Here is an 8,761-nt window from a genome sequence, read left to right on the forward strand (position 1 = left end):
CTCTTTCTCTCTCTCTCTCTCTCTCTCTCTCTCTCTCTCTCTCATTTGTTTTTAATGGCATTGTCAATGGCTACAGTTACACAGCTCTTCTGGCTGACTTGATCTTTTGGGTTAAGTTTTGCTCCAAGCATAAATTATTTGACAAAATCTATCCTTTACAACACCCACACAGGAGTAAATGAACTATGAGCACCCTGATTGGGGGAGGGTGGATCAACCTGCTTAACACACATAATGATCAAAATGAGTTGGAGCTTTCTTTTCTTCTTTTTTGCCTTTAAATTAAAATGTTCATTTTTGCATGGGTCTTCAAAGGGGCCCTAATCCTGGGCAGTCTCAAATCATGTCAACTCAAAACACTGGTATCCCACCACTGGAGTCATTTCCTTCCTTTGATTGTCACTGCAATACCATATAGATAATGTGTTAGTACAAGCAGGGGATACACACACACATGAGAGACAGCAGCTTTGGTGCTTCTGGTTGGCTTGGTGCTTCTTCACTGGACTTTAGTGACAGCTTCATGGATGGAGGTAGCCACATAATCCAGATTCTTTGGGGTCAGGCCACACATGTTGATCTGGTCACTTGGCAGTAAGTAGATATGCTTTTTGTTGATCAGATATTCCACTTGCTTAGTAGTTAACCCTGTGAAACTGAATATTCCAATCAGTTTAGTGATGTGATTCTAGCTTCCTGGGGTGACAGGGGCTTCAAGACAAAATCTGAGTTCAGCTCTCTTTAACAAAATCCTGTCAGCCATTGTCGTAACATTTTCTTTCCACTCATTTAAGAGCTCAGGGCTGGAAAGTGTAGTGGTCACTGTTCAAGATCACCAAGTAGGAATGTTGGACCATAAGACAAACACAATCTTCTCCATCTGGGAAAGAACACTCAGGACATTATCACTATCTTTCCCAACCATGACCAGGTTCGCCACCCACCCATTGTAGAGCCTTAATTTATTGGAGAAGGACTGAGCACAGAAGAGCTCAAAGCCCTCATTCACAAAATAGCAGACAGGCAAGGCATCCTTGTCTAGGTCCCCAGATGCAAAACCTTGATAGGCTGAGTTGAAGAAAGGAAACAAATCTTCATGCTGACAGCAGTATTCTCCCATTGCTCTGGAGTTGAATCAGTGCCAGAGGGTTTGTGTGAACAGGCATAAATGACAAAGATAGAGAACTCTGGAGTGTTTTCCATATCTTGCAGAAGGACCTGAAGATCAAGCCCTCTCTTAGCTGCATCTCAGTAATGATATGTTCAGATGTCCATAAAGCCAGCAACAACAAACACACCTCTGTGATTTTCCCAGGTTGGAGAAGACACATATACAGGAGTGGCTGTATTATTTGTTCCATTGTGCCACCTGCATAGTCAGTTCCACATCAAAAGGGCACCTGTTACCACCAAAGCCTGCATATGCTTCCTATATGCTTCTTCTTGGTGGCTGAGCTGCCATCCTCAAGAGCAGTGCTGGAAGTATTGTTTCAGAAGTCCAGCAATCCCAAGATAGGCAAGTATTCATAATTTAATGAGCAATTTCTGGCAATCTGATGTTCCACCTTTCTCACTACTGGCAAAACCCAAGGCTTGCAGTCATCTATGTGATATGTTCCCACTCCTAGGTTGACCTTGCTGGGGTCTGTGTCATCCTGCAAGTCGGCAGTGAGCTTGAACACTAGGACCAGTGGAGCCTGGGGTACACCTGCAAAGCATGGCAAGGCTGATGGTGGCAGCAAGGGCTCCCATTCCTCTGGGTCCAGCTCTGGCTCCAAAGGCATAGATCCTGAAGTTCCTGACAGGAGACCCCACTGCTCCTTTCTTTCTTTCTTTCTTTCTTTCTTTCTTTCTTTCTTTCTTTCTTTCTTTCTTTCTTTCTTTCTTTCTTTCTTTCTTTCTTTCTTTCTTTCTTTCTTTCTTTCTTTCTTTCTTCCTTTCTTTCTTTCTTTCTTTCTTTCTTTCTTTTTCCTGAGGCAATTGGGGTTAAGTGACCTGCCCAGGGTCACACAGTTAGTAAGTGTCAATCATCTGAGGTCGGATTTGAACTCAGGTACTCCTGACTTCAAAGCTGGTGTTCTATGCACTGCGCCATCTAACTGCCCCAGGCTGCTCATTTCTTAAAGCAAAATATCATTCCATCACAATCATATACCACAACTTCTTTAACCATTCCTCAACTGATGGGCATCCCCTCAATTTCCAATTCTTTGGCATCACAAAAAGAGCTGCTTTAAAGGTAGTTGTACATATAGGTCCTTTTATTTCTTTTCTTTGATCTATTTGGGGTACAGACCAATAGTGCCATTGCTGAGTCAAAGGATATATGGTTTTATAGCCCTTTGGGCATAGTTTAAATTGCTCTCCAGAATTATTGGCTCAATTTACAACGGCACTAAGAGTGTATTAGTACACTCCCCCAAATCCTCCCCAATATTTGTCATTTTCCTTTTCTGTTATATAAGCCAATCTGATAGGTGTGAGGTCGTTTCTCAGTGATTTCTTGTTCTTTTAGATGATTTTTATTGTTTATTCTAGCTCTACACAATATTTTTTAGATAATTTGATGGTTATGGAACCAAATAAGTAAATTAATTTAGAGAGAATTGTCAATTTTATATTGTCTTGTTCCACCCATGAGCAACTATGTGTATGTGTATGTATAGGTATAAGTATATTTATGTGTATGTGTATGTGTATGTGTATGTGTATATGTATATGTAAACATATGTGTACACTATATATATATATAAATCACATATATATCTAATTGTTTAGATATGACTTTATTTCTTTGAAAACTGTTATTTTGTTAATATAGTTTCTGTGTTTTTCTTGGCTGCTACATGCCCAAGCATTTTATATTATTTGCAGTAATTATAAATGGACTTTCTCTTTCTAGCTCTTCCTACTGGGTTTTGTTCATAATATATAGAAATGCTGATGATTTATGTGAGCTTATTATATATCCTGTAAATTTCCTGAAGTTGTTAATAATTTCAATGAGTTTTAAAATTGATTCTCCAGGATACTCTAAGTATACCATTGTATCATCTGCAAAGAGTGATTATATTGTTCCTTCATTATCTCTTCTAATACTTCCTATTTACTTTTTATTGTCTTATTGCTATAACTAGCATATCTAGAACAATATTGAATCATAGTGGTGATCACTGGCATCCTTGCTTCACTGCTAATCTTATTAGACAGACTCCTAATTTATCCCCATTACAGATGTTTGCTGATGGCTTTAGACAAATACCACCTATCATTTTAAGGATAGCTTTATTGATTCATTTATTTTCTAGTGTTTTTTAATAAGAATGAGTTAAATTTTGTCAAAAGTTTTTTCTGCCTCTATTGAAACACCTAATTTTTTTTGTTATTAATATGGCCAATTATGATAAGAGTTTTCCTAATACTGAACAAGCCTTGTTTTTCTGGTATAGATCCCACCTGGTCATTGTGTGATCTTTGTGATATATTGTTGTAATATCCTTGCTACTGTTTTTTAAATTAAGTTTTTGCATCATATTCATTAGGGAAATTGGCCTATAATTTTCTTTCTCTGTTTTTGTTTTTCCTAATTTAGTTATCATCATCATATTTATGTCATAAAAGGAATTCAGTAGGACTCCTTTTCTTATTTTTCCAAATAGTTTATGCAGTATTGGAATTAAGTATTCATTATATGTATGGTAGAATTAATTTGTGGATTTATGTGGTTCTGTGATTTTTTTTTCTTAGAGGGCTCATTATTGGCCTGTTCAATTTCTTTTTGTAATATATGGTTACTTAAGTATTCTCTTTCCTTTCCTTCTAATCTGGAACATTTGGATTTTATTAATATTCATCTACTTCACTTCATCAGACATTTTGGGGTTTTTTGGTCACATAATTGGCCAATAGCTCTGAATAATGGTTTTAATTTCCTCTTCACTGGTGATGAATTCAATCTTTTAATTTTTGATTTTGGTAATTTGGTTTCCTTTTTCTTTATTTTTTAAATCAGATTAACCATTGGGTTATTTTATCCACTTTTTTATAAAAGCAGCCCTTAGATTTATATACTACTTCAATGGGATTCTTATTTTCAATTTTACTATCTCTTGTTTTCAGTTTGGTATTTAGTTGAGGATTTAAATTTCTTTCTAAAATTTTTAATTGCATACTCAATTGCTTTTATCTGCTATTTCATTATTTTATTGATATATGCTTTTAGAGATATAAACTTTCCATAAGTATTGCTTTGATGGCATCTCATAAATTTTGATATGTTCTCACATTGTAATTTTCTTTAATGAAATTATTGATTGTTTCTATAATTTTTTCTTTCATGCATTCTTTTTAGAATTAGATTATTTAATTTCTAATTAATTTAAACTGTTTCCATCTTTATCTATGTTCCATTTTTATCTAATACTATTTTATTGTATTATGGTCTGAAAAGGATGCATTAAATATTTTTGCTTTTCTGTATTTGTGAGGTTTTTATGGCCCAATAGATAGGCAATTTTTTTGTGTAGGTGCTATGTATCACTAAGGAAAAAAATACCTTTCTATTTCTCCAGATGTCTGTCATGCATGTCTAAAGTTTCTAAAATTCTATTTCTCTTCTTTCTGGTTTATTTTTATGCTTAGATGTATCTAGTTCTGAAAAGGGCTCATTGAGGTCTCCTGAATAGTGAGTTACTGTTTCCTCTTATTACTTGTTTATTTTTTGCTTAAGGAATCTGGATGGTATGCCATTTGTTGCAAATATGTTTATATTGATATTACATCATTATATATGGTTGATTTTAGCAAAATATATTTTCCTGGTTTATCTTTTAAAATCAGGTATATTATTTTGCTTTTCCTTTGTCTGAAATCATGATTTCTACTAATGCTTTTTTTTTTTTTAACTCAGCTGAAGCATAACAGATTCTACACCAGCACTAATTTCTACTCTTTGTATGTCTCTTTATGGGTGAGTTGATGCCATTGACATTTATAGTTATGATTATTAACAGTATTTCCCCTAATTTAATTTAATTTATTTTTTGGTTGGGCAATGAGGGTTAAGTGACTTGCCCAGGGTCACACAGCTAGTAAATGTCAAGTGTCTGAGTCCAGATTTGAACTTAGGTCCTCCTGAATCTAGGGCTGATACTTTATCTACTGCACCACCTAGCTGCCCCACCCCTTTCATTTTATTTTTGCATATTTTTCCATCTTTCTCTTTTTCTGCTCCTCTTCCTTCTTCCCTACTCCCTGTCCCTCTTCAAAAATCTGTTTAGTTTCTGACCACTACTTTCTTTAATTCACCCTCCATTCTATCAGCTCCCATTCCTTGTCACTTGTCCTTTTCCTCAACTATTTCTCTGTTGGGTAAGGTGAATTTCTATACACAACCTAATATGTACATTATTTTCTTTTTGCCCAATCCTAATGAGAGTAATGTTCAAACATTGCCCACTCCCCATTTTCCTTTCTATTGTAAAAGCTCTTCCTTTCATACCTTTTACGTGAGATAATTGTCTCCATTTGACCTGTCCCTTCCCCCATTCCTTAGTGTATACCTCTTTCTCACCCCTTTTTTTTAAACATCCCATTATAGACATTTCACACCCCTTGCCCTCTCTGTCTTTGAATATTCCTCTAAACTGTTCTAATAATGATAAAACTCTCACAAGTTACATGTATTATTTCCTTATACAATAATGTAAACATTTTAACATAATAGATTGCCTAATGATTTCTCTTTCATGTTTACCTTTTTTATGTTTGTCTTAGGTTTTGTTTGAAAGTCACATTTTCTATTCAGCTATTTTCTTTTCATCACAAATGCTTAAAAGTCCTTCTTTTCCATAAATATCCATTTTCCCCCATGCAGTATTATGCTCAGTTTTGCTAGATAGTTTATCATTTGCTGTAATCCTAGCTCTTTTGCCTTCTAAGCTTTCATAATCTGATCCTTTACTTAAGAAGCTGCTAAATCTTTTGTTATCCTGACTGTGACTTCATGATATTTAAGTTGTTTCTTTCTGGCAGCTTGCTATCTTTTCTTCATGACCTGGGAACTCTAAAATGTGGCTATAGTATTTGTGGGAATTTTCATTTAGGGATCTTTTTCAGGAAGTGATTGCTGGATTCTTTCAATTTCTATTTTATCCTCTGGTTCTAGGACAACAAAGCAATTTGACTAATCATTTCTTAAAATATGATGCTGTCTCATTTATTTGATCATGAATTTTGGGTAGCACAATACTTCTTAAATGATTTCTCCTGGATATATTTTCTGCATCAGTTGTTTTTCCAATGACATATTTCCCATTTTCTTCTAATTTTTTCATTCTTTTCGTTTTGTTTTATTGTTTCTTGGTGTCTTATGAAGTCGCTGATTTTTCAATTGCTCAATTCTAATTGTTAAATAATTATTTGCTTTAATGAGCTCTTATATATCTTTTTCATTTGGCTAATTTTAAAGATTTCTTTTCTTCAGTGAATTTTCTTTTTTTTAATTTTTTAAAATTTATTTTTAATTTTTTGTTTGTTTTTTATTTTTATATTTTTTGGGGGGGTTGTGCTTTGATTTTTTAAATTTTATTTTTGTGGAGCAATGAGGCAGTTAAGTAACTTGCCCAGGGTCACACAGCTAGTAAATGTCAAGTGTCTGAGGCTGGATTTGAACTCAGGTCTTCCTGAATCCAGGGCTGGAGCCTTATCCACTGCACCACCTAGCTGTCCACTTCAGTGAATTTTCAAACCTATTTTTCCCATTTGTTCAATTTTGCTTTTTAGGGCATTCTTCTTTCCAGTTCATATTTTTGTGCCTCTTTTAACATTTTGCCAATTCTTTTTTTTAAAGTGATATTTTCTTTCTTATTTTTTGTGACTATTTTTATACAATTTATTTTTTGTAATTACATATTAAAAGCAATTTTAACATATTTTACTTTGATTTAAACATTCCATCCTTCACTCTCTTCCCCCCAAGAAGGTAAGCAATCTAATATATATGTAATTATGTAAAACATTTCCATATTTGCCATTTTGTACAAGAAGATGATTTAAAAAAAAGACAAATGAACAAAAAAGAAAGTTAAAAATAGCATGTTTCAGTATAGACTCGGAAAATATCAGTTTCTTCTCTGGAGGCATATAATATGCTTTATTTTTAGTCCTTTAGGATTTTTTGGATTCTTGTATGGCTGGGAATAACTGTCATTAATAGTTCTTAGTCATACAATATTGCTATTACTGTGTATAAAATTCTCCTGGTTCTGCTCACTTCAGTTTGCATTAGTTCATGTAAGGTTTTTTTTTTTTGTTTGTTTTGTTTTTAATCATCCTGCTTGTCATTTCTTACAGCACAGATTAAGATTGCACCACAATTATATATGACAACTTGTTTAGGCATTCCCCAACTGATGAGCATCTTTTTGATTTTCAATTCTTAGCCACCACAAAATGAGCTGCTATAAATAGTTGTGTACAAATTGGTCTCTTCCCCCTTCTCCTGATGTATTTTGGATATAGCCCTAACAGTGGCATTGTTGGAACCAAGGGTATGTACAGTTTTCTAGCCCATTTGGGCATAATTTTGTGCCTTTTTTTTTTACTCTTTTCATTATTTTGTTGCATCACTCTCATTTTCCCCAATATTTTCTCTACCTCTATTATTTGATTTTAAAAATCCTTTTAAAGGTCTTTCTGAAATTCTTGTTAGCTTGAATTAATTCATACTTTTTCTTTGTGGTTTTTCTTTTAGCTGCTTTTACATTAATGCATTCTGGGTTTGTATCTTTATCTTCCCTTTCATTACGCTAATTGTTTTGGTCAGGATCTTGTTGTTGTTTGCTCATTTTCCCAGACTATTTCTTAAATTTTAACTTTACATTAAAATTTTTTCTCTGTACCCTTGGTTGAGGGAACACTGTCATAAGCTTCAGTTTTTTCATGCTACTGTTTCAAGAGCTAGCTATGGGGATCAGTAGGTGTTCAGTGTTTCCAAGATTGCACCACCGAGGGAGAGGTGTTGTTACTGTCCTTCTGGCCTATGCTCTGGTTTTACCCAGCAAAATACCTTGTGTACTGTAACAATCTTCACCAGTGATCTTCCTATTCTAGGAATGTGACAATGTCTCCAGTTCTCCTGAAGCTACAATCACTGGAGCTCACCTCTGTTTTGGCAATGAGACATGGGACCCTATTTTTTGATAAGTGGTCACAAGAACTTTTCTTCTCCCTGGAACCACAACCAGGTCTCCTGCTCCCATGTGGCAGCAAGTGCTATAGCACCTTTTGACCTTAAGATTGTGACCTGGAACTATGTATAGATAATTAAACAGACTCCAAACCCAATAGCAGCAAAGTCTCCCCTGAAATCTACTCACCAGTTGTTCAATCCTTCACTCTCCATATTGACCATCCTTGGTCTGAGAGCTCTGGAAGTTGCTCTTATCACCAATGCAGCAGCCACCTTAGAGCAGGCTGTGCTGTGTGGTCTATGCTGTGCTTCAGGCTCAACTACCACTTCTGTGAGACAAACCTTTCCTGCCAACCTCCTAAGTAGTCTTGGGCTGAAAAGCGTTTCACTCAACATTTTTTTTTTACTGCTCTAGAATTTAATTTGAGGTGTTATTCTAGAGTTGTTTGGAGGATTATCTGATAGAGCTTAGCTGGGTGCTTCTTGACTCTACCATCTTGGCTCACAATTATTCTTTAATTGATCCTCAAAACAATCCTGCAAGGTAAGTGCCATTATTTCACTATTTTA

At 34.9% G+C, this 8,761-nt stretch overlaps 1 pseudogene; it reads right to left on the reverse strand.

Moving 5' to 3' along the window:
* Window positions 1-499: 499 nt before the first annotated feature.
* On the reverse strand, window positions 500-1,824 carry LOC122739425 (annotated as a pseudogene).
* Between the last annotated feature and the right edge of the window lie 6,937 nt (window positions 1,825-8,761).

This window comes from Dromiciops gliroides, chromosome 2 (genome assembly GCF_019393635.1).
Source record: "Dromiciops gliroides isolate mDroGli1 chromosome 2, mDroGli1.pri, whole genome shotgun sequence".
NCBI lineage: Eukaryota > Metazoa > Chordata > Mammalia > Microbiotheria > Microbiotheriidae > Dromiciops > Dromiciops gliroides.